Here is a 24,656-nt window from a genome sequence, read left to right as displayed (position 1 = left end):
CACAATAAGCTGGCTTTGGACTTCCCATAGTCCAATCTCTTCACAATCGAAAAGTTGCGGCCAGCCAGGAGGTTGGTGTAGCATTAGATGTTGAGACACTGCAGCTCCTTTGGAGGAACTCTAGTCACACTGTGAACTGTTCCGCTGAGGTGTTTCGTCTTTATTGGATGGTGTTGGGGTGTAGGAGGACAGTGCGGTGGTCTGCAGGTGTAAACAGACTTTCCAGAGCCTCCCTGAAACCCCTACTGTCAGAGGGCCAAGGCCCCAAAGCGAGGGTATTTGAAAGGGAAGAATTTTTAAAGTGCAGCATAAGACCTGCCTCTAGGTTTTGTTTTTGTTTTTTCTTCTTAGCTATCTTTCTTTGGAAACAAGAAGGCAAGCTTTGTCTACTATGAAAAGGAAGAAATTCTCTGCCCACCACAGCCTTACTTATGACAACAGGCCCCTGGCCAATACGTCAGAGAATAAATCTCATTCAAGCCTTCATTCTTGAGGGTTCCTCAATGACCAATCACTTTTGTCCTTCTAGGAAGGTATTGAGTATTTGCATCTGAGTATATTTGTAATTAACTCCCTTCAGAGAGTATATTTACTATTTTTTCCAATAATGGCTGGTGATTAGACCTCAGGTCATTCGCACGGTAGAGAGACATGCCACCACTCAGTTAGAGCCCAGGCCTAGATGGTTATGTCAGTTTTAGACTTATTCCAAGGTTCCTCCTGCCCCCATCTTCCAAGTACTGGGATTGCTCCACCATACCTCATTAAATTAGAATATTTAAATGCCATACATGCTGATAATATTACAATGGGATGTTTTTAAGCACCCAATATGTTTGGACAGAAATAGTTGTAAAATTCCGTTTCCCCTTTTCTAAATGGAAGAGAACATAGTGCATTCTCTCATGGACAGCCATTGCTGTCTCTGTGACACTGCCATGTGGATGTATGGGAACAACCCTGTCTCAGAGACTCAATCCTTCTGATGCAGTCACACTTTTGATACCCAGTTTCCTTGCTTGCAGGTTTTAAGGGTCCCTCTGTACCTGGCTGGTGTCTGTAAGCACAAAGGGAATCGAGACAGATAACCAAAGTTACAAAGCTCCATGAAGCTGATCTCCACACATTCATCCTAATTCCTCTTGTGTTGTCCATGGCTTTCATGGCTGTGCTCTGGGGAGTGGAGAGTGAGATTTGAGGAGGACCCTTCCAAGGTGGATAATAATATAGAAAATAAGGGCTGTTGTTGTATACAGCATTTTAAAATTTAGCAATGGTCTAGATAGGTAGTAGGGAAAACAATATGAATAAATATGATTGCTTGTCTGAATAACTAGGCCCAGCCAATAAAACATTTTATGTGTGGGACTTTGGTATTTACACAGCAAAGAATTGAGGAATGTTGTTGTTAGGGAAGTTAGAGTTTCAGAAGCTTCTTATTCCGGAGCTGAGCCTGGGGGGTCTAGAGTTGCCCCTGCATGCCTGGTGGACTCGCTTGTGGAAGGCAGAGCCCCATGACTCTTTGAAGTCAGTGGCATTTCTCCTCTGCTCTGCTTATCCCAGGAAGCAGCAGAGATGCTGGTCTGGGCAGAATGGGTCCTGGTTTGCTATTGCTGATTGCTTTAGTCAAGGAGGAAGAGCTGCGGAGCTTTTATGCACACACCAAACACTTGGCAAAAAAGACTGGAGGGGTGAGTGTGTGTGTGTGTGTGTGTGTGTGTGTGTGTGTGTGTGTCAGGAATGGAGTGGTAAATTATACCTCCCCAAATGACTAATTTATGAATGGGTTCTTTTCAGAAAGATTGGAAGTCTGACCTTTGAAACTAAGAATATAAATCTCATAGAAATTTTATTTTATATCTGGGTTCCATAAAAGTCCACGTGAATGCCCACCATGATCTCAGGACCATGATATTCACTGTCTATGACACCAGGTCACCTATGTGGCACGTCAGCAGATGGTGTGGGGTCACTGTGAAGAGCTGAAGAGGGGTCTTTGTGGTTTAGGGACTAACAGTGGAATATGTGAGTGTAAGTGGATTGCCATCTGATAAAATGAGAGATACCCACAAAATCCCTGGTGGGACATGAAGTCAGTTATAAAATTGGCCCCAGAGGACTCATCTAAGAATGAAGGGGGTAAGCTAACTATAATTAGGGTAAGACTTCACTTGAGGAAAAAATATTCTATCAATCAGGGCTGTCTCAAAACGGAAAAAGCTGATCATCTGTTAATGGATGTGCTGTCACCCAGGACATGTAAGCATGGTTGAAAGGAGGCTGCTACAGGGTCTGTGAGCTGCAGAGAATACTGGATGGATGCTTTCTCCTCGCGCTGGCATGTCCTGATTATGATGTCTATTGTTTCACATTTTAAACTGGAAAGTACAATATAGAGAGCTGGGGAGGTGGTTCGGGAAAGTAAAACACTCCATGGAATCCAAAGCCAGACACTGTAGCCTGCATTTGTAATGTCAGGGCAGAGGCAGGAGAATCTCCAGAAGTTGGATGGCCAGCTAGCCTGGAATAACAGAGCAGTGAACAAGAGATCCTGTCTCAAACAGGTGGAAGGGGAGAATAGACATCTGATGTTGTCCTCTGACCTCCTATGCCACCTCCCCCAGAAGGATGTCTTACAAAACTAATAATGATAATTTGACATCTCTGAAATAATTTAAACAAAGATAAATAGCCAAACATTTCAGAGCTAATACAGTGGAACTTTTTACATATTGTATTCTTTACATAATTCTTTAAAATACGGACAAAACTTTACTGGTAAACCAGTGTTGTTTTTCCCAACCTAAAGAGCATAAAGTTAATGTCTGTTTCTAATTCTTTCAAGTCTCAGCAATAAGGTACTTGGTGATGTATTTAGGTTCTTTCTTTCTTTCTTTCTTTTTTCTTTTTTCATTCTTTCTTTCTTTTTTTTTTTTTTTGTTTTTGGCTTTTCGAGACAGGGTTTCTCTGTGTAGCTTTGGAGCCTATCCTGGCACTCGCTCTGGAGACCAGGCTGTCCTCGAACTCACAGAGATCTGCCTGCCTCTGCCTCCCGAGTACTGGGATTAAAGGCGTGCGCCACCGACACCCAGCTGGGTTATTTCTTGTTTAAAATTTGAAATGCATTATCAGCATAAGAAATAATTCTTATTCGAAGCACACAAACATATTGTTTCTACTTTTTATTAGCTTCTTTACATATATTGGTCCTACTAAATAATGAATCTCATGACATTTCCATGAGTGTGTATTATGTGCGTTGATTATAATAAGCCCTCATCCCCTCTCTCGGCCACCCCTTCCTTACGTCATTCACGTCATTCACGAGGCCTCCTTCCTTTAAAGACACTGCGTTTCTTATTCTTTGAGCATTGTGTACAATGTATCCACTATATTTTCATTATATTCACTTTAGCCCTGCAACTCTTCCTGGACCCATTCCCCTACTTCATATTCTTTTATTTTGATTTTACATTTGTTTATTCTCTGTGGTGCACGTGGCTGCACCACAGCCAAGTCTATGGAGCTTAGAATTTGCCAGGTCTTTCTTCCAGTCAGTTGTCTCCCCTTCTACCATGTCAGTTCTGTGGTTCCCAGCTCAAGCACTCAGGTTTGGCAAACACTTTTACCAGCTGAGCAATCTCATAGCACCCCCCCACACACACACACGTTTTAATAACCCAGTAAGTCCAGTTATTGCGGCCTGCAAGCACATAGGTGTGGGGCCATCCACTGGAGCAAGGGCCACCTAGCAGATGCCACCCTGCTGAAGAAAGCAGGTTGGCCCCTCCTCCCTGTTACAGCTGTCATCAGTTCCTCTCTAGGGATGGGAGCTGGTGAGTCATGCTAGTGTTGGCTGGCTTGATCTTGTGCAAGCAACCGTAGCTACAGTGAATTAAAGAACATATAGGCCCTTTTATGTTCACAGGACACTATTCTCCCCTGGCTTCTGGCTCTTCCAGTCCTTCCCTCCCATCTTCCAAGATTATTACCTGACCCTTGAAAAGGAGGATGTGTGACAGATCTGTCCCATTTATGACTGAACACTTGTTCTCTGCACTTCCCTGTTCTTTTCTCTCTCTAGACTCTGTATACAAGATAAAACAGACAGTATTTACCTTTTTGCATTGGCTTTCTTCTATGGGCATGTTACATTATTTAACATTTTCATCTTTTCACTGTTTTGACATATTATTTCTCCACAAGAGTGGTCTTTAAGGATTCTGCAGGGCAAATTTTTTGACTTGTGTAATTAGTGGCTTGGATTCCCATGTCTCCCTGCTCTGGGGTTACTTAACTCTGACAAAGGTGATTGAGGGAGGCCAGAGACAAGATCCCGTGACTTCCTCTTTCTACTTGTCCTAGGTCGTGCATTCTCAAAGAATTTCAGTATAAATTAAATACACTTCTTCATAAACTAGGCTGAACATAATTTAATATTTCCCTGAAGGTACTTCGGAGTCTCAGAGTACTTGAGGGTCACAGTGAACATCAATTAGCTTCTCGTGGTGGGTGTTGTGCAGGAGAAGGGAGTTAACAGTTCTGTTTGATGGAGTCCTGAGTGACTGGGCATTGGTTCTGTTATTATAGGGAGTTCAGTTGGGACCGAGGCTCTATGTTAAGTTGTCACACAGGAGTGAACGGAATGCAGGAAACTTCCTTGGCTGAAAGAAACTGACGATAATTCATGTGTCGGCTGGACCACGTGGCCCTTTTTACTCTGAGGAGCACTTTCACATGCATCATTTATTATTTTTGTTTTCCTGGAAAGGAAGCAAAGCAGAAAACTTGAGTCACTTGCCCAAATCATGTAACATAAATGTCAGAGGCCATGGAACTCCAAATGCAGTGTTTTTTTGTTTTTGCTTTTTGCTTGTTTTGGATTGTAAAGTATATCAACACACAGTGTGTTCGCTAGACTTACTGACAGTCCTCACAGCTCTCTGAGTGGGTTATCTTCAGTTCTTGTGACTTTCTGTTTAGGGATGAGGACACTGAGGTACAGAAGTTAGCGAATACCCTAGTGAGTGGAAAAGCTAAAATATGAGCCCAGAGCCTCAGGACCTAGAACCTACACTCTTGACCAAGGATCCCAGACCTGCTCTGTGTGTGCACGAATGCACTCACGCGCGCGCGCGCGCGCGAGTGCGCGCGCACATACACACACACACACACACACACACACACACACACACACACACACACACACACTTTTAGTGTCTGTAGTCAGCTTTCTGTCTACAAAGATCTTTCTGTCTGTGATTGTTTTGTCTGTGATGTGGAACCCAGATTTTTTGATTTGAGATCTTAGACCCTTTATTCATCCCTGAGTCTCAGTTTCCATATCCCAGATCTGACAATATAGGATATCTAATGTTCTTGTGAGAACAAGGTGAGACTCAGATTAGTACCCTAATGCAACACTGTGTCATAGCTTCTTGTTTTTAAAGAAGTGGCTATCATCACTTTGTATTGTTATCATGCAGTCATAATGAGCAACGTTACTAGAAAACTTTCCAACAATTAGGTATTTGCACCCATTTAATGAACGTGTGGGTATAAGTAGGTCATTCTTTTCATGGGCCCTCCTCACAGGGTAGCAGGGTTTGATGCTTCAAAATGGGCAAGTCTTATTAATTATATTTTCAAAATCACTAATCCTCCCTATACTCAGCTGATAAGATTTTATCCCATTAAGCAGCTATCAAGTTATATATGAACTGAGACCAGTCATCCAAACTATTAGCTGTAGAGTAAAATTTTTATAATATTTATTTCTGCCCTTTTACATGGTTCTGGGAATCAAATTCAGGTCCTCCTGCGTGCGCAGCAAACACCACACCAACTGATTCTTCTTTTCACCCTCTGTTCTGTTTTTGTTTATTTCTTCAGGATATCTTCTCAGTGATTCTTCATCACTCTTAAAGAAATTTTCTGAGTTGGGCGTTGGTGGCGAACGCCTTTAACCCCAGCACTGGGGAGGTAGAGGCAGACGGATCTCTGTGAGCTTGAGGCAAGCTACACAGAGAAACCCTGTCTCAAAAAATCAAAAAAATATTTTTTTTTCCTGAACTTCGTGCCTCAGGCTATAAATTCTTTCTATACCAGGAACTCTCTTAGCCTAATCAATGATTCTGACTTGGCAGATGACATTGATTGTAGCTGCTTCATGGATGCTTTACTTCTTTACATGGCTTGCAATTTTGTAAATACAAAAAGAGTTATTGTTTACAGTTATTCCATTTTTTTTTGTTTGTTTTGTTTTTCGAGACAGGGTCTCTCTTTGTAGCTCTGAAGCCTGTCCTGGAACCAGCTCCTGTAGACCAGGCTGGTCTTGAGCTCATAGAGATCCGCCTGCCTCTGTCTCCTGAGTTTAAAGTTGAGTGCCACCACCACTGCCCTGCTAGTTATTCCAAATTTTAAATAGGTCCTTTTTTGTTTTTACCATATAGAAAAGTATGATGGGGGAGGTCCTTCTGTGTAAATGTTTGTCTTATTCGTTGATAAATAAAGCACTGTTGGCCAATAGGAAAGCAAGTTAGGAGGGACTAGGAGAGAAGGAGGATTCTGGGAAATGTAGGAAAGGGAGAGAGTCACCATGTGATCTTAGTCATTGGCCAGCAGCACTGTAACTAACATAAGACTCTGTGTGTTGTTTGGGGGCCCTAGCGTGGTGGCTGGCTCAGGCAGCTGGTGAAAGAGTTGTCGTTACAAAAGTATACTGTATACTATATATGCATTTCCTTTTTTGCAAATTTAAAAATTACACTTTTGTTTGCATGCATGTGTGAGCTCAGAGAACAATTTGGTGGAGTCAGTTCTCTCCTACCACGAGGGCTCTGAAGGCTATACTCCAGGTTGCCATGGACTCATTGAGCCATCCTGCCCAATGCAACATATGCATTTTTAAACTATGAACATTTCTTCTCATTCCTCACAAGAACTTGCTTTCACTCTTTCAATAATACCTGCCATGTTATTCCAGGTTTAGAGGGCCGTGGCAACAAAGAAGTGAGATCCCCTGTGGGAAGGGAACCTGCCAGTGTCCTAGGTGGGTATTAATAAGAGGAGGGAACAATGGTCTGGGACCTGATTGTAAGGTGGTACTTCTTGGAATGAATTTCTAGGATGGAATTCCAAGAGGAAACCACACTTGCTAGTACGGGATTCATGGAGGTCACATCATGTTATTTCATACGTTTCGAGGCAAAGTGGATGGGCTGGAGCTGTCACTCCTGGTAGAACAGATGGCTAACATGCTAGCATGTGTGAGGCTCTGGGTTCAAGACTGAGCACTGCAAAACAAATAAGCAAAAATAAGTAGGTAACTAAATAATTGGAATAAAGGCCCAGTAGTGATTGCAAACACTATGCAATGTTTATTGGTTCTCTTCTTTTCTCCCCATTTTCTTTTATCTCATTGTCAGTTTTCAGAATTCAGTCCTATCTTTTCTACAGTGATCCAAGGACAGTAGGAGACAGATGATTTTGCATATGCCACCATGATTCCCGAAGGGCATCAGAGGAGAGAGCCTGCCCCATTGGTAGGCAGGTCTCACTTTGGGGACACTGACTATATTGTGGTGGGTGAATAACCGTGACTCAGCAAGTCATTCTCCCTCCATTTTCTCAGAATTAGTCAAAGAAGTTGAAATTGAGCGATTCACAGGGCTCCGACAGGGCTGAGGGTCTCTGATTCATATGCTCCTGAAAACTTGGGTGTGGGCCTTTTGGTCTTTACAAATGGAAATGGATTTGCCAGGGCAAGCCTGGAGATGTATTTTCCGATTATCCTCTCCCCTTGGGTTAAAGCTGACTATCAGTGTGCTGGGAGCTCTGACACTGAGCTGTTCTGAGCCCTCCAAAAGGTGAATATCTGGTGAAGGATGGGAGACGACTGCATGGGAGCTGTGTGAGCTTCAGGACAACTTTGGCATTAGCTCCTTTGGCATGTGAATCCCTGGCTCCTGGGTGTCTAGTTTCTAAGTGGGGAATGATGCTATTGGGCCACATAGACTGGAGGTCAGGATGCTGCAGAAGCTCACATGAAGACTCTCAGTTGCCCTCTTCGAGAGCTCACCCAGTCAAAGCAGAAACAATACTTAAAAGGAAAAACCAAAACCAAACGGAAAACCCCCATCTCCTTAATGCCCCCTTGGGGCTGCAGAATAATTTGGTTTGTTTGTTGATGTGTTTGATCTCCTTGTCCAATAGTGGGTAAAACACTACAGGAAAAAAAATGGGAGAAGTTTTATGTAAGAAAACAGAAGCAAAAACAAAAATAACCAACACCAACAACAAAGCAAAAAATGAAACCAAAATTGATTGCTCATAAACCCATCTTGGTTTAACGACGTTTCCAGTAGGAGGGTATGTTTTCAAGATCTTCCAATAGCCTCCATTATTATTACTCATTAGTAACCATGGTTTATTAAAACTTAAAATTGCTAAGAGACTTTAAATGTTCTTACTATAAACAACTAGTACATGGAACAATGGATAAGTCAACTCTCTCAATATAACTATTTTGCAGTATATGTATATTATAGCCATGAATAAATACTATTTTTATTTGTCAATTAAAGCAAACATTTAGATTAAAAAGCCCACTGTCACATGGACTATGCCCTATGCCCTAAATTTACTTGCCTTATGACTCTGAAAAATTCAGACCTGTAGTTCTCATACATTGTAGTTCTCAGATATGTAGTTCTCATACGTGAAGTTCTCATATAGCCTGACTCATCAGCTCTGACTGGAAGAATGTTGTCTTGGTCTAGGATCCACCAGACAAGAAATTCCAGCTGCATATGGGGAAATAATGCGTCTTAATATTCAGTGTGCACACAATGTGCACATATGCATAAACACCCGTGTTGTGTATGTGAATGTGATGGGGGAGGTCCTTCTGTATATATGTTTGTCTTATTGGTTGATAAATAAAGCACTGTTGGCCAATAGGGGAGCAAGTTAGGCAGGACTAGGAGAGAAGGAGGATTCTGGGAAATGTAGGAAACAGACAGGAGTCGCCATGTGATCCACGGCAAGAGAGGACCCATATGGCCAACGTCCTCGATAAGTTCTTATAAAATATATAGATTAGTAGTTATAGTTAATAATTAAGACTGAGCTAGCACACAAGAAATCTTAGTCATTGGCCAGCAGCATTGTAAATAATATGTCTCTCTGTGTTACTTGGGGCCCTAACGTGGTGGCAGGCAGAATTCAGATGGTTGGTGGAAAGAGTTATTGTTACATGAATGTATTTTATATATACAATATACCCATACTTTACAGAGATACAAAACATATAAGGGTTTTTTATACATACATATATATATATGTATAAATATATATGTATAAATATATATATATATATATTAGATATGCATACACTTAGTAAGCATGTATACAAAACACATACATACATATAAAACCTACCCAGTGCACACATGTATGTAATACATGTATGTACCCACCTAACACAGATGCACTACTCACATATACAGCACAGACATACATAATATACAAAATGAAAAGTATGCAGTCCAAGTACATGTACATGCACACACACAAATATATGTATATATATGCATAAACATTGTTAGTGAGCTGATCTAAGAGCTTTTGGTGGTCACTAAGGAATGTAATTGTAGAAATCTATAGATACTAACTTGATTTTTCACAGTGGTTCATTGCTAGTGTTAGAATGCTGTTGCTTTTTAGATAGTCCTGACAGAAATATAAGCAGGAAGAAAGGAAGAAAGCAGGTCAGATATCACCCAGAATTCCCTGTGGGAAGAGAAGAGTTCCTTTATATCATTGCAAAGTTGTGTTGAGCTATATCTGTGTGACCGTATCTCACCAACAGGATGCCACAAATTATGGAATGCTGTCAAACCATGCTGCACTTAACTAGTGCTCTGTGGACGAGGCCCAGGTCAGAAGATTTGTGAACCACTGGGCAGGAGACCCTTGGCTGGGAGCCTTGAACTCTGGAACTGAGTATGACTGCCTTTTTCATTTTCCTTCTATGACCGCAGAGCTGCCAGAAATATCCCTTATTTCTTGGTAGATAGTGTGTACCAGTCATAGCAGGAAGGAGACCCCAAGATAGACATTACATCAGTCCTACACTGTCTGTTTAGTTAGAAAACTTTTAAGGAAATCCTAGGTAGCATCTCTCAGAGCTCTGGAAGTTCATCAGAGTGTCTCATTGGCCATCCCTACCACCAGTTCACCTTTTTACTTTGGGTGTCCACCACTTATAGTGTGTGCAGGTCCCCAAAGTTTGAAGATGCCCTAAATAGTCAATGCCCAAAGTAGCTCCTTAGTTTTAGGTAATTCAGGAACTCAGTGATGCAAAAATCCCAGGAGCGCCCTTCAAGTGTTTCCAGTGAGTGCTTCATACCTTGTCCTGGCACAGAAGCATGATGCTGTAAAAGGTGGCCTTATGAGAGTACGATTTCTCTGTAGCTAGCATTCTATTTGTTGAGGCTTTCTGCAGGGTGTGTGAGTCTGGTGGCGAGGGGTGGGGGGGGCATAAGTTGCCAAGACAACAGTAATGATTTCACAGAGCTTTGGGGAACTTCTGTAAGGAATAGTTAGATTTGCTAAAAGATCACAGAAGCCACTTAAGTGTTAAATATAAACACATAGATTAACTCATATGTTTTGTCTTTGTTATGGTGCTGTGTATGTGTATGTTTGCTTCTCTTTGTGTGTATGTGTGCATATGTACATGTTTGCATGTTTTTTTTTTTCTTTTATTTCAGGCTGCTTGTAGAAAATGCTGATTCATAGTGTCATTGTCTTTTGCTTTCCTGGGAAATTCTCAGTCTGTTTCTCAGTTAATTTTTTATAACCACCTTGAATTTAGTCTCTCTACATAAATCTTTATGCATTTCTCTTATATACATATGCTGCTTTATTTCATGCTAATAAATGTCAGACATGTCCTAATGAATTCAAAGAAATGTCATTAATGTCATGGAATTCTCAAATTTTTTCCCCCTGGTTCTTAATATACTGAAAATTTCAGTGGTAAGTTCTAGTACATGCTTAGGCTGATCTGAGAGCATCCATGTCATGTCATCATTGGATCACCTGTGTCTTTGAGGTAGAACCTTGTGAAAATTCTCTCATTATTAAAATAGCAAGTTGAGGGGGTTAGGGGAGAGTTGGCTGAGTGGATACAGTGCTTGTTCTATAAGCCTGAGGACCAGAGTTCTGATTCCCAGAAGCTACATAAATGCTCCTGAGTGTGGAAACCTGCTAGTAATCCCAGCACTTGGAAAGCAGAGAAGGGATCCCCGGAGCAAGCTAGCCAGCTAGACTAGAAGTATGGGAGGCCAAGCTTCAGCTGAGACAGCTAGTTTAGAAATAAGGTGGAGAGCAGTCTAGGAGGACTCCTGATGCCGAGCCTCCACAGGCATGCACGCCGGCACACACACTTGCACCTGCACAAGCTAGTATGAGCATACATGCACAGATGCACGAACACACACACACACACACACACACACACACACACACACACACACACACAATTTCTTTTAGAAATTAAAATTAGAAGTTTAATTTTAGAGGCTTGGAAAAAAATTAAGTCAGTTTTGCCTCAGTAAGCTGAGATGGTATTTTCAATGAATACTTCTCATACGACAGACAGCTTCTCTTCCTGGGTGTAATTCTGTGCCAGTGGCTTGGCGCTTCTGTCTTCGGGCTTTGAATCCATGGATCCTCTTGCAGATTGTTCACCTAAAGCTTGTATCCCACCCAAGGTTGACCATGCCGTAGAAGCTAGATGGGATTGCAGCTCCATGGACATTGTGGGAGACTGCATTCTTTATTGAAAGACTTTATTTAGTTAAATACTTTTGTAAATATACAGAAAGTTCATGGGACTAAGAAACCTCACCCAGGCCACATAGGAGGTTCTCAGTAACTGTTTTGTTTATTTGAATGACTTTATTTATATCTTAAAAATGTTTTTTTAAAAAAAATCTGTAGTAATTGTCTTTAACTATTTGTAGGATATTTAAAAAAATCTCTCAAACAATACAACCTTTCCTTCCTGCTTGCTACGGATGGAATAATTGACTCCCCAACCAAGCAGATTACTTAAACTTTTCTGGTTTTAGCCTCGAGTATAACATCTAGTGACTCTATGTCAGGGAAATACATGTATGTTCTAAATAATTAGTATGTTCTAAATAATCCCTTCTGTCAGTAATATGTTTCAAGATAGTCTTTGTTACAGGCCTTTAAGGTGGACCCCTCTGAGACGAATAATTTCAAAAACAGAACTGTGTATTGTCTGTTAGAATATTGGCTGGATACTTTTCCTATTGGTCTCAATACTGCTGCAGGATGACCCAGTGATTTGTGGTGCTACCAGCTTTGAAATGGGCTCTGCTGGGCTCAGGAAAAGGCTTAGTTGGAAAAGAGCATTCCATGTAAGCATGAATGCATTCCATGTAAGGATGAGTGCTTTCCATGTAAACATGAGGCCCAAGTTTGATCTCCAGAACTGATATAAAAAAGCCAGGTGTGACCATGAAGAGGTGGCACACGCCTTTAATCCCAGCACTTGGGAGCCAGAGGTAGGCTGATCTCTGTGAGTTCCAGGCCAGCCTGGTCTACAAAGTGAGTTCCAGCTGTTACACAGAGAAACCCTGTCTTAAAAAACCAAGAGAGAGACAGAGGGAGAGAGAGAGAGAGAGAGAGAGAGAGAGAGAGAGAGCGCCAGGTGTGGTAGTATAAACTTAAAATCAGGATGGTGGGGAGACCGAGAACAAGGATCCCCAGGGCCATCTATGTGATGAGCTACAGAGTCACTGAAAGACCCTGTCTCAAAAAGCAAGGGGGTGGCTTTTGAGGAACTTCATCCAAGTTTGGTGTCTGGCCACCACATGCAAATCCATGAGAACCCACAGGGACACTGACAGAAACTGGCTGCTTTTACTACCACTGTAGCTGTTACCTCAGAGGGCACAAGGCATGTTCCAGAGTCTGAAATGACCCCTTAAAATTAGACTCATGTGTTTTAGTGTAATTATATGGATTCTGTGTGACAAGTTTGTTTGTCCCATGCTATATACCCTGAAAGATTTAGTATAGAAAACCGGAAAGTCAACATAATTCAAGTAATTATTTGTGAATTTTCATTTCTTGTGTGAATTTAAATGCATGTGTGAAGAAACTTTTAAAAAAATGGAAATGTCAGGACTAAGGAGATGGCTCAGTGATTAAGAGCACTTGTTGCTCTTGCAGAGGACCAGGGTTCAATACCCAGTACCCACATGATGGCTCACAACTGCCTATGACTCTAGTTCTAGGGGATCCAATACCTTTTTCTGATCTCTGTGGATATCAGACGTGCATGTGGTACACACATGCATACATGCAGGCAAAACATTCATCCACATAAAATAAAAATAAATCACCCACGAGGGGCTGGAAGAAGGAAAGGGAGGAGGAAAAGTGATGCAATTCTGTTTCAATAAAAAACATATTTAGCAAATAAGTCAAATAAAACAAAAACTACAAAACAAAATCAAACAAAGGCTAACATTCAATCTCCCTTTAAAGATTCACAATCAAGTGAGGAAGGAGCATCAGAACTGGTTCTCAATATCTCCAATGTAAACATTGTAACGATGGTTATGAAATTTGGAGGGCCTCCATGTATGTCTTAATTCTGTCAATCATGGCTTATATTTCACATGTAATGATTGAATTGATATTTTTGTCCTTGCGTTCTAGGAAATTTTATGAGATGATTTTAATACATTAAATTATTATTTGAACACTTTCTCTTTCAAAAAGAATTACTCAAAAATACTTTTAAATGCCTGGTAGTGGTGGCACACGCCTTTAATCCCAGTACTTTGGAAGCAGAGGCAGGTGGATCTCTGTGAGTTTGAGGCCAGCCTGGTCTCCAGAGCAAGTGCCAGGACAGCCAAGGCTATATAGAGAAACACTATCTTGAAAAACCAACGAACAAAACAAAACAAAACAAAAAAAACCCCAACCAACCAACCTAACAACTTTAAAATTCCATGAATATTTTAATAGAGGAAGTTATACATCAAGACATTTTTTTTCAAAGTCAGTCACAGATTGGTGAACCCTGCTGAAAGAGTGGTTACTCCCTGGCCTGGGAGAGCGAATCAGAGTCTTTAAACTTTGTACCCACTGGTGAGCCCTGCAAGCTCCAATGTGTTTATTGTCGCACAGATGGCCCTGATTAAATGTAGTATACTACAAACAAAACAAAAGAACATGGACACTGAGAAGGACTCTGTAGGGAAGAGGGAACACTGACAGAGGTGGGAGAGATGAGAGAAGGATGTGGAGAGACACTAATCAGAATAACTTAGATGCATCAATGAAACTGTCCAGGAGGAAAAAAATCATTTATTGTGTTTTTTTTTTTAAATACATGAAAAACATTGATTCACATTATTTAGGATTTTTGGCCCTGGAAGTGTCCTACCTTGTGTGGCCACTTGCAGTGGCATATGTCTGTCTTTAATCCTAGCACTCAGGAGGCAAAGACTGGGGAAGCTCTGAGAGTTTGAGGTCAGCCTGATCTATACAGCAAATTCTAACATAGCAAATTCCAGACCCCCTCCCCCCAGAGTGGGTAGGGAGATTCCTTCACAAAACCAAAAAATTTGTGTATGAGGAGGATAATAAGTAAATGTGGTGAAAATAAAATAAAATCTTCTTGTTTTTAAAGTAATTTATGGGGAGATAAAATACCACTGTCTTGTGGGTCATATTTCTGCTTGATCTTGATGCTTCCATGTTTACAGTTTAAAGATTGAATGATGACTGCTTTTGCTCAGGACACGTACCTCAGAGGAGGTGCCAGCCTCTTTTTTTATGACCTGTAAACATTTCATGTAAACTCTATAAATTCAATTAAACAAAGCTATCTTCTTGGTAGGCCAGGAGAAAAAAAAATAATGAATAACATCTTCTACTCAGATTGTAACTGGGAGTATCACTACATTTTTATATAATAAAGCCTTTCAGGGTATGCTGGTGTGTGTGTGTGTGTGTGTGTGTGTGTGTGTGTGGCGTGGGTGTAGCAGCAATATTGTGCATTTCTTTCAAAATGCACAAGATACCTCATGGTCTGTGGGTGGGGGAAACACCTAAGGTGCCTTCACCAGTTACTCATCTCCTTGTTCCTCTCCAGCAAGGGAAAACCCAGCATGCTGAAGGTGAGGGGGGGTGGGCTGGGGAGATCAGTGGTTTCTTAGCAGAAGGTATTGTGTTAGATACTCGACACCACGCAGGTGTATTACTTTATCATCAGTATGCATGGTGAACCAATGCATAAGTGGCATTCGTGGTCAAAGTGGGGCACTAATCCCAACACAAAAAATTACAGCATACCCACAGATTTGCCTGGCCTAACAGAGAATGCAAATTACAATCCTTCCCACACAAGACTAGCAATCCTAGGGCCAGAAGTTGAAGGGTGTGTGTGTGTGTATTTGTACATATGTGTGTGTGAATACATGTGCTGTGTGTGTGTATATATGTGTTGTTGTGTGTGTATATATATATATGTGTGTGTGTATATATGTGTTGTGTGTGTATACATGTGTTGTTGTGTGTGTATATATATATGTGTGTGTATACATGTGTTGTGTGTGTATACATGTGTTGTGTGTGTGTGTATACATGTGTTGTTGTGTGTGTATATATATATGTGTGTGTGTGTGTGTGTATACATGTGCTGTGTGTGTGTATACATGTGTTGTTGTGTGTGTATATATATGTGTGTGTGTATACATGTGTTGTTGTGTGTGTATATATATATGTGTGTGTGTATATGTGTTGTGTGTGTGTGTATACATGTGTTGTGTGTGTATATATATATGTGTGTATACATGTGTTGTTGTGTGTGTATATATATATATATATATGTGTGTGTATACATGTGTTGTGTGTGTGTGTATACATGTGTTGTTGTGTGTGTATATATATGTGTGTGTATACATGTGTTGTGTGTGTGTGTATACATGTGTTGTGTGTGTGTGTATACATGTGTTGTTGTGTGTGTATATATACATGTGTTGTTGTGTGTGTATATATATATGTGTGTGTGTGTATACATGTGTTGTGTGTGTGTGTGTGTACATGTGTTATTTGTAGACATGGATATGTTAGTGCATTGACCATTTCCTTTATTTTGTTTTCCCAAGGCAAATATTATTCATCAATATTTCTTGTTTGTTTCCTATTGCATCTCCATCACTCTTAGAATACCAGGTGAATAAATGAGTACTTTTAAGTTTCTATACAAAAATACCCACTCCCAATCTAGGAAGAGATACTTCATCTGAATTGTGTAGTTTATGTAATAAATTCAGAAAAAAATGAATTTCAGACTCGTAAGAATATATTCTCTCTGTTGTCAGAGATTGACTTCTCCCCCTGGCCCCCAATTCTCAGTAGTAAGAAGAGGTGAAGAAGACTCCTGGCTGGCTCCCGGAGTCTTCTGAATCACGAGACTGCAATCAGGTGGCTTTGGGCAGATAAGCTAAGTTTGCTCAACATCAGGAAAATGAGGAAGTAGACTTTTACCAGTGGTTTTTCCACTGTGGCTTCAGAATCCCCAGGATGCTCCAACAGGTTTCCCTGGAGTCAGCCCAGGGCTTGAAAAGAGTGGGGTCTGGCTTATAGACCTGGGAATCAATATTTAGGGAGGCCAGAGTCTCCCTAAATTCCAAATCCCCAAAGTGAAATGGTACAGAATCTGGAACTTTCTGAGACCAACATGACCCAAGTGGAAAATTCCACTGATGAGTAACACAGGTCTAAGTGCACTGGTGCCCTGGAGAGATTTTAACCTGTGGTCTCTAGGCTGTCTTTGTGACATAAACATGCAACCCAAATGAATTTCATCATTATATCTGAGTTCTGTCACCATACCTCATTGTATATGTGCAAAGCATTCCAGAGTCTGAAAAAAGTTTAAAATCCCAAATACCCCTGGTTTGTGATAAAGGATGCTTATCAGTGTTTATCATGATAGGCATTTTTATTCCTGTGACACTGTGAAGGCCATTTCTTTATCTTACATTTGTGATAGAAAGTCCTCATTGGCCAGTAGGAAGTGATACATTAAGGGAATGGGTCTTCCATAAGGAAATCAGTATGGAAAACTTTCAAATGGGAGCGGCTGGGTGGGGCGACCCTCACCATGGGCTACTGCTTGTTCCCAGTCAGACAAGTCTAGATTGTTCCAACGGATGGAAATGAAACTTGAAAAATTGTTCTTTCTTTCTGTGGGGGCAGCATGAAGTCCTTGCCATACTCAGGGGATTTTTGTTATTGTCCTCACACCTTTGAGCTCTGATCTGTGGCTGGACCCATTGACTCTGTGGCTTGCCTCTGAATACCAAGCAAATGATGAAACAAGTGACTATTTTCTGTCACCAACCAAAGAAGGGGCCTGAGGCATGAGCCTTGCCTTTGGCAGAAACACTGATAGCTCCCTGGCATCCCGATGCTCCCTCCTCCTGGCCCCTCTAGCTCCAGCCCACATAACATCTCAGTGGAAAGGAGAACAGAGCAGCAGAAGAAAGGGAAGTGGTGGGAATCCTGAGATGGTAATACCCGCGGTGGCAGCAGAGCTGTCTGCCAAGCAGAGAACACCAGTGAGCCTTCGGGCACTAATTGCCAAACATGTTTGTACTAGAATGGGGTTCAGAAATTCAGACAGAGCACTGCCTGTGTTTAGATTTCATTTGGGAAAGGTTGATTTATTCCCAGTCGAAATGCAAGCATCTATGTGTCAGGAAACACTCGAGGTGGCTCCCTAAGCCCCTTCACTACAATCTCCAAAATGTGGAGGGCAGAGGACTCCCATGACGTCAACTCTTTAAAGGGAGTGAGACTTTTTTTCCTTCTGAGCATCTCTGCCTCATGAACATGAAGGAGGGCTCTGGGCCAAAAGTTCCTGCGGGGAAGTTAACAGAGGTGGAAAGTTGAAATAACCTGGAAGGTACCAAAGCTGAGAAACTGCTCTTTCTCTTTGCAGCCACAATTAGCTTTGGAAGACAGTCAATGGAGACAGGCTCAAGGCAGGCAGCTGTGTGGGTTGTTTCTATGTGCTGGCCCATGGAGGGGGGAATCTCCCCCTAATTCTCCCTCTCTCCATCTTTCTTCCTTCTCCTCTTTCCTGTTCCCTCCCTCCAAACCCAGAGTTAGTCTCAGGTGAAGAAACCCACTTCCTGTAAGCTTGCCTGGCACAGAGCTGGCTAGGTTTGTATGCACAGTATACAGGGAAGTGGCTGGTTGTTATAAAGTTGGTACTCTCCAGCAAGTAACTCAAGTAACTCCTTTTTTGGGAAAGCAAATGATGGATGCTTTCTCTGTGTTTTGGGAAGTTGGTCCCATCAGCTTCTGGCTTTTGGCTGTTCAGGCTCCCTGTGCCAGTGCAGCTGTGAGCCAGGTTTCTAAGGCTCTTCTGACCCAGGTTGGCAGCCTCCTAAAATTAACTGTCATTTCAAGTTCAGCTAAAATATATAACTTAACAAATAAATAATATGAAGCGTATGAGTAGAAGTCAGAAAGTGAGGGTTAATGGACCAGTATGTAGCAGTCATGCCATGAAAAATACCTTAGAACACTCCCTAGGCTCCCTGGGCTCTTGCCCAGGCTAGCACTTTGTTACCCAGGAAGACTTTGATCAGTTCTTGGTGGTCCATCATTTTCCATTTCCCCATGGGAGGTTCCAACTAACTGAATCCTTGCAAATTTTCTTAAATGAAGCAACACAAAACCACTTGTATGTGTCATTATTTATCATAGGCAGTGTATGAATTAGCTTGAAATGAAGATAGGTATTCTAACTTTAAAAATGTGTGTGTGTTGTGTGAGAGAGAGAGAGAGAGAGAGAGAGAGAGAGACAGAGACAGAGACAGAGACAGAGACAGAGACACAGAGAGAGACACAGAGAGAGACAGAGAAACAGAGAGACAGAGAGACAGAGAGCACATGTCACAGCAAACTCCTGTGGAGGTCAGAGAACAACATTGTGGAGTTGGCTCTCTCCTCCTCTTTATGTGGATTTCAGGGATGGAGCCTAGGTACTCAGGTTCGAGTGGCAAACGCTTCCACCCTGGGAGCTGTCTCAACGCCCCCCTCCACCCCTTTTTTGTTAACATTCTATATAACCTTGGATGGGAAACCCTCAACTATATAATTCAGTCTTTTTTTCTGATCTTGGAGCTGACAAACGAGAGTCACGGAAAGGAAAAGGGGATTTTTCATGTCAGACCCAACATGAGCTGTGTTTAGATGCAGATGTTGGCAGACAGGCGTAGGGTATGCTTGGAAGGGAACAGCTGCTACCCCAGAAGGCTCAGGGTTTACTTCTGGTGCTGTTGCCCTGGGTTTCTGCCTTCTATCAAGGCTCTTACAGATGTTGCTGTGCAGGGGGAAAGGTGACGTTAACAGCTGGTCTATGACAGGTACTGGTTGCACAGGGGCCTTTAGTCTTCCAGGACTCTGCTCTGTCCAGAATAGACGTTCGTGCTTTGTTTTTGTCTGTGTAGCCCTGGCTGGCCTGGACTTGATCATGGATCATTTTCCTTCACTTCTGCATTTAACACCCATACATACATTTCATTTGTTGCTGACAAGCTCCGCTGCATGTCTTGCTGGCACTGGAGCCTCCCTGTCAATGCTCCCTGTGTATTCTTGGGAAGTTACATAATGGCAGCTCTTTAGTTTACCGTGCAGTCTTCTCAGAGACTAATGGCCTAATCAGGACTTCAAAACATACAAACAGTTCAACACAGGCAAGTGATTCATGGAGCTCCTTCTCCTGACAAGACTGAGCTAATGGGAGTGAGAAGGAGGTGTGCAGGAGCAGCTTTGATGTGTTGAAACAAGTGTGTTCCACAAACCCCATGCTGCATTGCTCATTAATGAGAGATCCACCTTCCTATACATGAAGCAGGAATGCCTTACTTAGCTCATACTTGGCCTTCCTTAACAATGTAATATTTCATGTATTATGACACCTCCCATTCCCCCTTTCTAATAAATACTGATTGGGACAGTTTTGGAGAGGTGGCTCTTCATCACCCCACACTGCACACAATGTCACGCCTCTGGTCCTGTGTCCTGGTTTCTTAGGATGGAACTCTAGTAAAGACTGGAGAGTAGGGCTGCCTGGCTTACTTTGGGGCATTGTTGATTGACAGGCATTCTTATCCTTCCTCCATGGCAGCACTTTTCCTTCCAAACTGTCAGGCTGAGAAGCAAAGAGTTTCAATGTGACAATAAGGAGGGAGTATCCAGAAAAGGATCCAGGGGTCCCTCCTGGAGCAGTGCCCAGGCAGGAGAGGAAATAGCACTTGCTCCTTTGCTGGGATTTGCTAGAAAGCCCCAAAGTCCCGCATCCCTTCCTTCAACCTTTTATCTTCGATGGTTTTTCCATCCCTTAGCTAGACTACTCGTTTAATTTTTGTTATTCTTGAAATTGCCCATTTTCTAGCAGCTACAACCTCCATCTCATAATTCCCAAACTTTGCTAAACACAATGATGAGTGGTGGAAGGTGGTGCTTTCTGAATTCATGGAATGTATGGTTCATTTGTAAAAGAAAAATAAAGCAAACCTTTAGTGCACATTTCCTTCCCCACATTCATGTAGTACTTGGGCTGTCTGAGTGATTGTAAATCACCGTGACTAACAGCCACTCTCATTTATTTCACTTTAGTTTTAAGCCATTGGAACCTGGGACAGTAACCAGCTCTCGGTCCTTTCTTATGCCCATCCCTCACTATTGGTTGACAACTCATGCACAAGCCAAGGTCCCAGACAGCCTGGACCCTTCTTCCTTGGGAGGGGCTCATGAGTGAAGAGCATGGTGATGCCTGTGTCTTGGTGAGGCTGCCTTCTAAGGAGCCTGTAAATTTCAGTAGAAGAGGCTGAGAGGTGCTGTGGATAGAAATTTATTTTGGAGCCTGGAATATCATGGATGAAAGAAAGGGGGAAATGAACAGGAGATGTTTGGGGAAGGGAGCTCTTTGAGGAGTTTCCTGGAAGCTGGAAGATGTTGAAGTAGTTGATCAAATTGTGCAGCTCTTATGCAGGCAACCACAACTGCTGTGAATTAATGAGTGTGGCAGTCCACCACGTATAGAAGACACTGTTGGATTTTGGTCCTCCCTAACCTCTGGCTTTTGTAATGGTTCCGCCTCCTCTTCAACAATGGTCCCTGAGTCTTAGGGGTGTGATATGAATGTCTCATGTATGGCTGAGTACTCCATAATCGCTTACTTTCTGCAGTTTAGCCAGTTGTGAGTTTCTTTATTAACTACCATCCACTGCAATAAGACACTTAGCTTATTGAGTTCAGACAGCTGCACCGATCCATGGGTGTAGAGAGATGAATTTAGAGGGCAGTTTCATACAATGTCCATTTAGCAAAATAATAGAAGTAAGTTCACACTCAGGTTCCTATGAACTTCCTGGCAAGATTTTTATCACCAGGAAGGTTTCCTCCCAGGGAGTGGGCCTTGAATCCAATCCGATAGTAGTTGGTCACTGCCATAGCATTTGCCACACTGTTGCACCCATTGGTGTATCTTGCTACACTAGTCTTTATTGAAGTTCACGGGATTCACAGCTGGGTAAGACTATTGATGGCTCCCTGCCCCAGATGCATGCTCTAACTGGTATTATGACAGTTAGAGCCAGCATGGAGAAAGCTTCCTGCTCAGGTTTCTCCATGTCCTGTGACCAAGAAGTGTGATGTCTTCAGTAATAGGGTCTTGCCATTAAGTTCTGATAGGCAACCAAGAGCAATGGTGATAACAACACAGTCTGTACTGTTTTTGGGCAATCTCTGGGACACCTTTGATCGACAGGCTGAGGGGAGATATCTTACAACTGGTACTGGCTTTTTGTCTACCTATGACTTCTTGGGGGAGTATTATCCATTTTGCAGGACAACTCAAATTGAAGTGTGTGTGTGTGTGTGTGTGTGTGTGTGTGTGTGTGTGTGTGTGTTATAAAATGGTTTCCATAGAATTTCACACAGTCTTGGTTATCTTCCTTCCCCAAACCCCTCCTCTATTCTACCCATCTATCTCCCTCCCCACTTAGCCCCCCTTCTTTTTCCTCCCTTTTCTCCTTCCTATCACTTGTGTTCTACTGTGCCCTGATACAATTCTTTTAATTATAACAATGATAAACCTATTCACTAATTTTTTTAGTAAAAGCTTAATAGCTAGGGGTATAGCTCAGGGTTAAGAGCAGTTGGCTAGTTCGATCGGCAGCATTAAATTACTTAGAATAATTGAAAAGCAGCTTTATGTTAGTTGGAGAATGGAGTAAACCTTGCTGGATTTGTAGTGCTTTGCCATTCCTTGTTTATTCCCCTGACTGAAAGCTGGGACTCTGACATTTCCATGTAATAAAAGGAAGGTTTGAGCATCTGCACATTTACAGCCCCCTCTCCTCTCTCCCCAGTAGGCTAGTAGTACCCGGACTTTATTACAGGAAAACTGTTGTATTGAATACACAGAATCATGTTTGCAATATTTATGGGTAACCCAAGGGTGTTTCAGAGAAAGCCTGGGCAATATTTGACTTTTTCCAAACTTTAGAACCTATCCTCTTACATGAAAATAAACCCCCTGTCTCTCCCTTCCTTCCCCTCCCTCTTCAGTTCTTTCTTCTTCCTTCCTTCCTTCCTTCCTTCCTTCCTTCCTTCCTTCCTTCCTTCCCCCATTCCCTTCTTTCTCCTCTCCCCCTCCTCCCCTTCCTTTCTTGTTCCCCACCCCCACTCCCTCATTTTCTCTCTCCTCCTTTTCTCCCCTCCTCCTCTCCTCTGCTTTCCTCACTCCATCTCTCTTTTCTTTCCTTCTATTCTATTCTTTCTTTGGCCCCATTCTCCATCCAGCCATCTTTCTTTCCTTTCTGGTTTCCTCCTTTTCCTTTTGGTAGACTGGCTCTGAATTTTGAATTAGCATATGAAGTATGCGTTTCCTTGTGGCATTTTCATGTGTACTTGTCTGACCTCACCCCACCCGCCCTCCCCATTTCATTTCCCATCCCTGCTCGCACCTTCTGCCCCCAGTATTCTCTTTTTCATTTTCATGTCATACCTATTCTCTTCCCCCACACCCATGCCGGAAACCTTCTTTTTCCCTCTCATGGGCCCCTTTCGAGTTTCATGACTTCTCCCCATGTTAAGGCCCATATATATATAAACTAGAAGCTAGGAAACGCATGAGAGAGAGAGAGAGAGAGAGAGAGAGAGAGAGAGAGAGAGAGAGAGAGAGAGAGAGAGAGAGAGAGAATGTGGCATTTGTCTTTTTGAGCCTGGGTCACTTCGCTTAATATAGTATTTTTTTCTAATTCCATACATAGTCCTGTAAATTCCATTTTGCACAATGAGCTACTTTTTCTTACCCATTCTTCTGTTGATAGACAACTAGGCTGTTTTTTTTTCCTCGTTACTGTGGATAGAACAGCAGTAAACATGGATTGTAAATATCTCTGTGAAATGACACAAGGCTCTTTGGGCACAGTCCCAGGAATGGTAGAGAGCTGGGTCACATAGTAGATTCTAACTGTAGTTTGTTTTTTGTTTTTTTTTTTTTTTTTGAGAAATCTTCACACTGATTTTCATAGTGTCTGCACTATTTTATACTCTCACCAACATTAGATAAGGATTCTTCTTTCCCCATGTCTTTGCCAGCATTTATTATTATTGATTTTGAGGCAGGTCTCACTATGTAGCCCTAGTTGGCCTGGAACTTGATAAGTAGACCAGGTTGGCCTTGAACTTATGATCTTACTGCTTCTGCCTCCCATGTGCTGAGATTACAGGCCTGAGGCCACCTGGCTTCCTTAGGTGTGTGTGTGGGGGGGGGATAGTATGGTCTAATTATATTCAAATAAGGAAATTGCTGGTGTGTAACTCTACAGCTTTCTTTAGAAAAATAATTAAAGTATTCGTTGATCTTTCTGAATTCCTTAGTCTAGGCTCCTGTTCAGTTTTCTATCTTTGGTCTTTCACTTTGAGCTGGGAAAGAACACTAGCCAAAAGACAGCCAGGTTCTGAGCACAGCCCATCCTACCATCTGTAAAGAAGAAATAAGCATGTTTGTCTTAAAAGGCAGTCTAAGATGGAATTACAATAGTGACTGTTGTAGCAGAACACATGGCATTGGTTGAAAGTGTTTGAAATAAGATTTGCCTAAAAAGATACTCTGTAGTTGGTTACAAGTTCTTCATGTTTTGTATTTGTTTGTATGTGTGTGTGCATTCAGTGTGCCTGTTGGTATATGAGAGTGTGGGCACGGGTGGAGCTTCCAGAAGCCAACCTGCAGTGAGAGTCTTCACCTCCCACATTGTTTGAGACTGGGTCTTTCTTGTTTGCTACTGTGTATACCAGCCTAGTCAGGCAACCAGCTTCTGTGGATTCGCCATTCTCTGCCTCCCATCTCAGTGCAACAGTGCTGGGACTGTAGACATACACTACTGTGGGAGTGCCTGGACTGTAGACACACACTACTACAGGAGTGCCTGGACTGTAGACACACACTACTGTGGGAGTGTCTGAACTGTAGACACACACTACTATAGGAGTGCCTGGACTGTAGACAC

General features: G+C 42.2%; 1 protein-coding gene across 13 annotated transcripts in view; it reads left to right on the top strand.

Annotated features, from left to right (window-relative positions):
- The window catches only part of Atxn1 (ataxin 1), a 406,728-nt gene that overhangs the window by 68,495 nt on the left and 313,577 nt on the right, over positions 1 to 24,656 (top strand). Inside the window, exons 3-4 of one of the 13 annotated variants that reach the window (XM_027410010.2) lie at positions 6,986 to 7,051; positions 9,872 to 10,005. The exons of 11 other annotated variants lie outside the window; for them this stretch is intronic. The gene's annotated coding sequence lies outside the window, so the exon portion shown is untranslated. The remainder of the gene's footprint in view (positions 1 to 6,985; positions 7,052 to 9,871; positions 10,006 to 24,656) is intronic. One more of the 13 variants, XM_027410012.2, reaches the window with a different exon arrangement.

This window comes from Cricetulus griseus, chromosome 3, assembly GCF_003668045.3.
Source record: "Cricetulus griseus strain 17A/GY chromosome 3, alternate assembly CriGri-PICRH-1.0, whole genome shotgun sequence".
Lineage (NCBI taxonomy): Eukaryota > Metazoa > Chordata > Mammalia > Rodentia > Cricetidae > Cricetulus > Cricetulus griseus.
The sequence above is the reverse complement of the archived record's forward strand: the minus strand, read 5'-3'. Positions and strand labels throughout refer to the sequence as shown.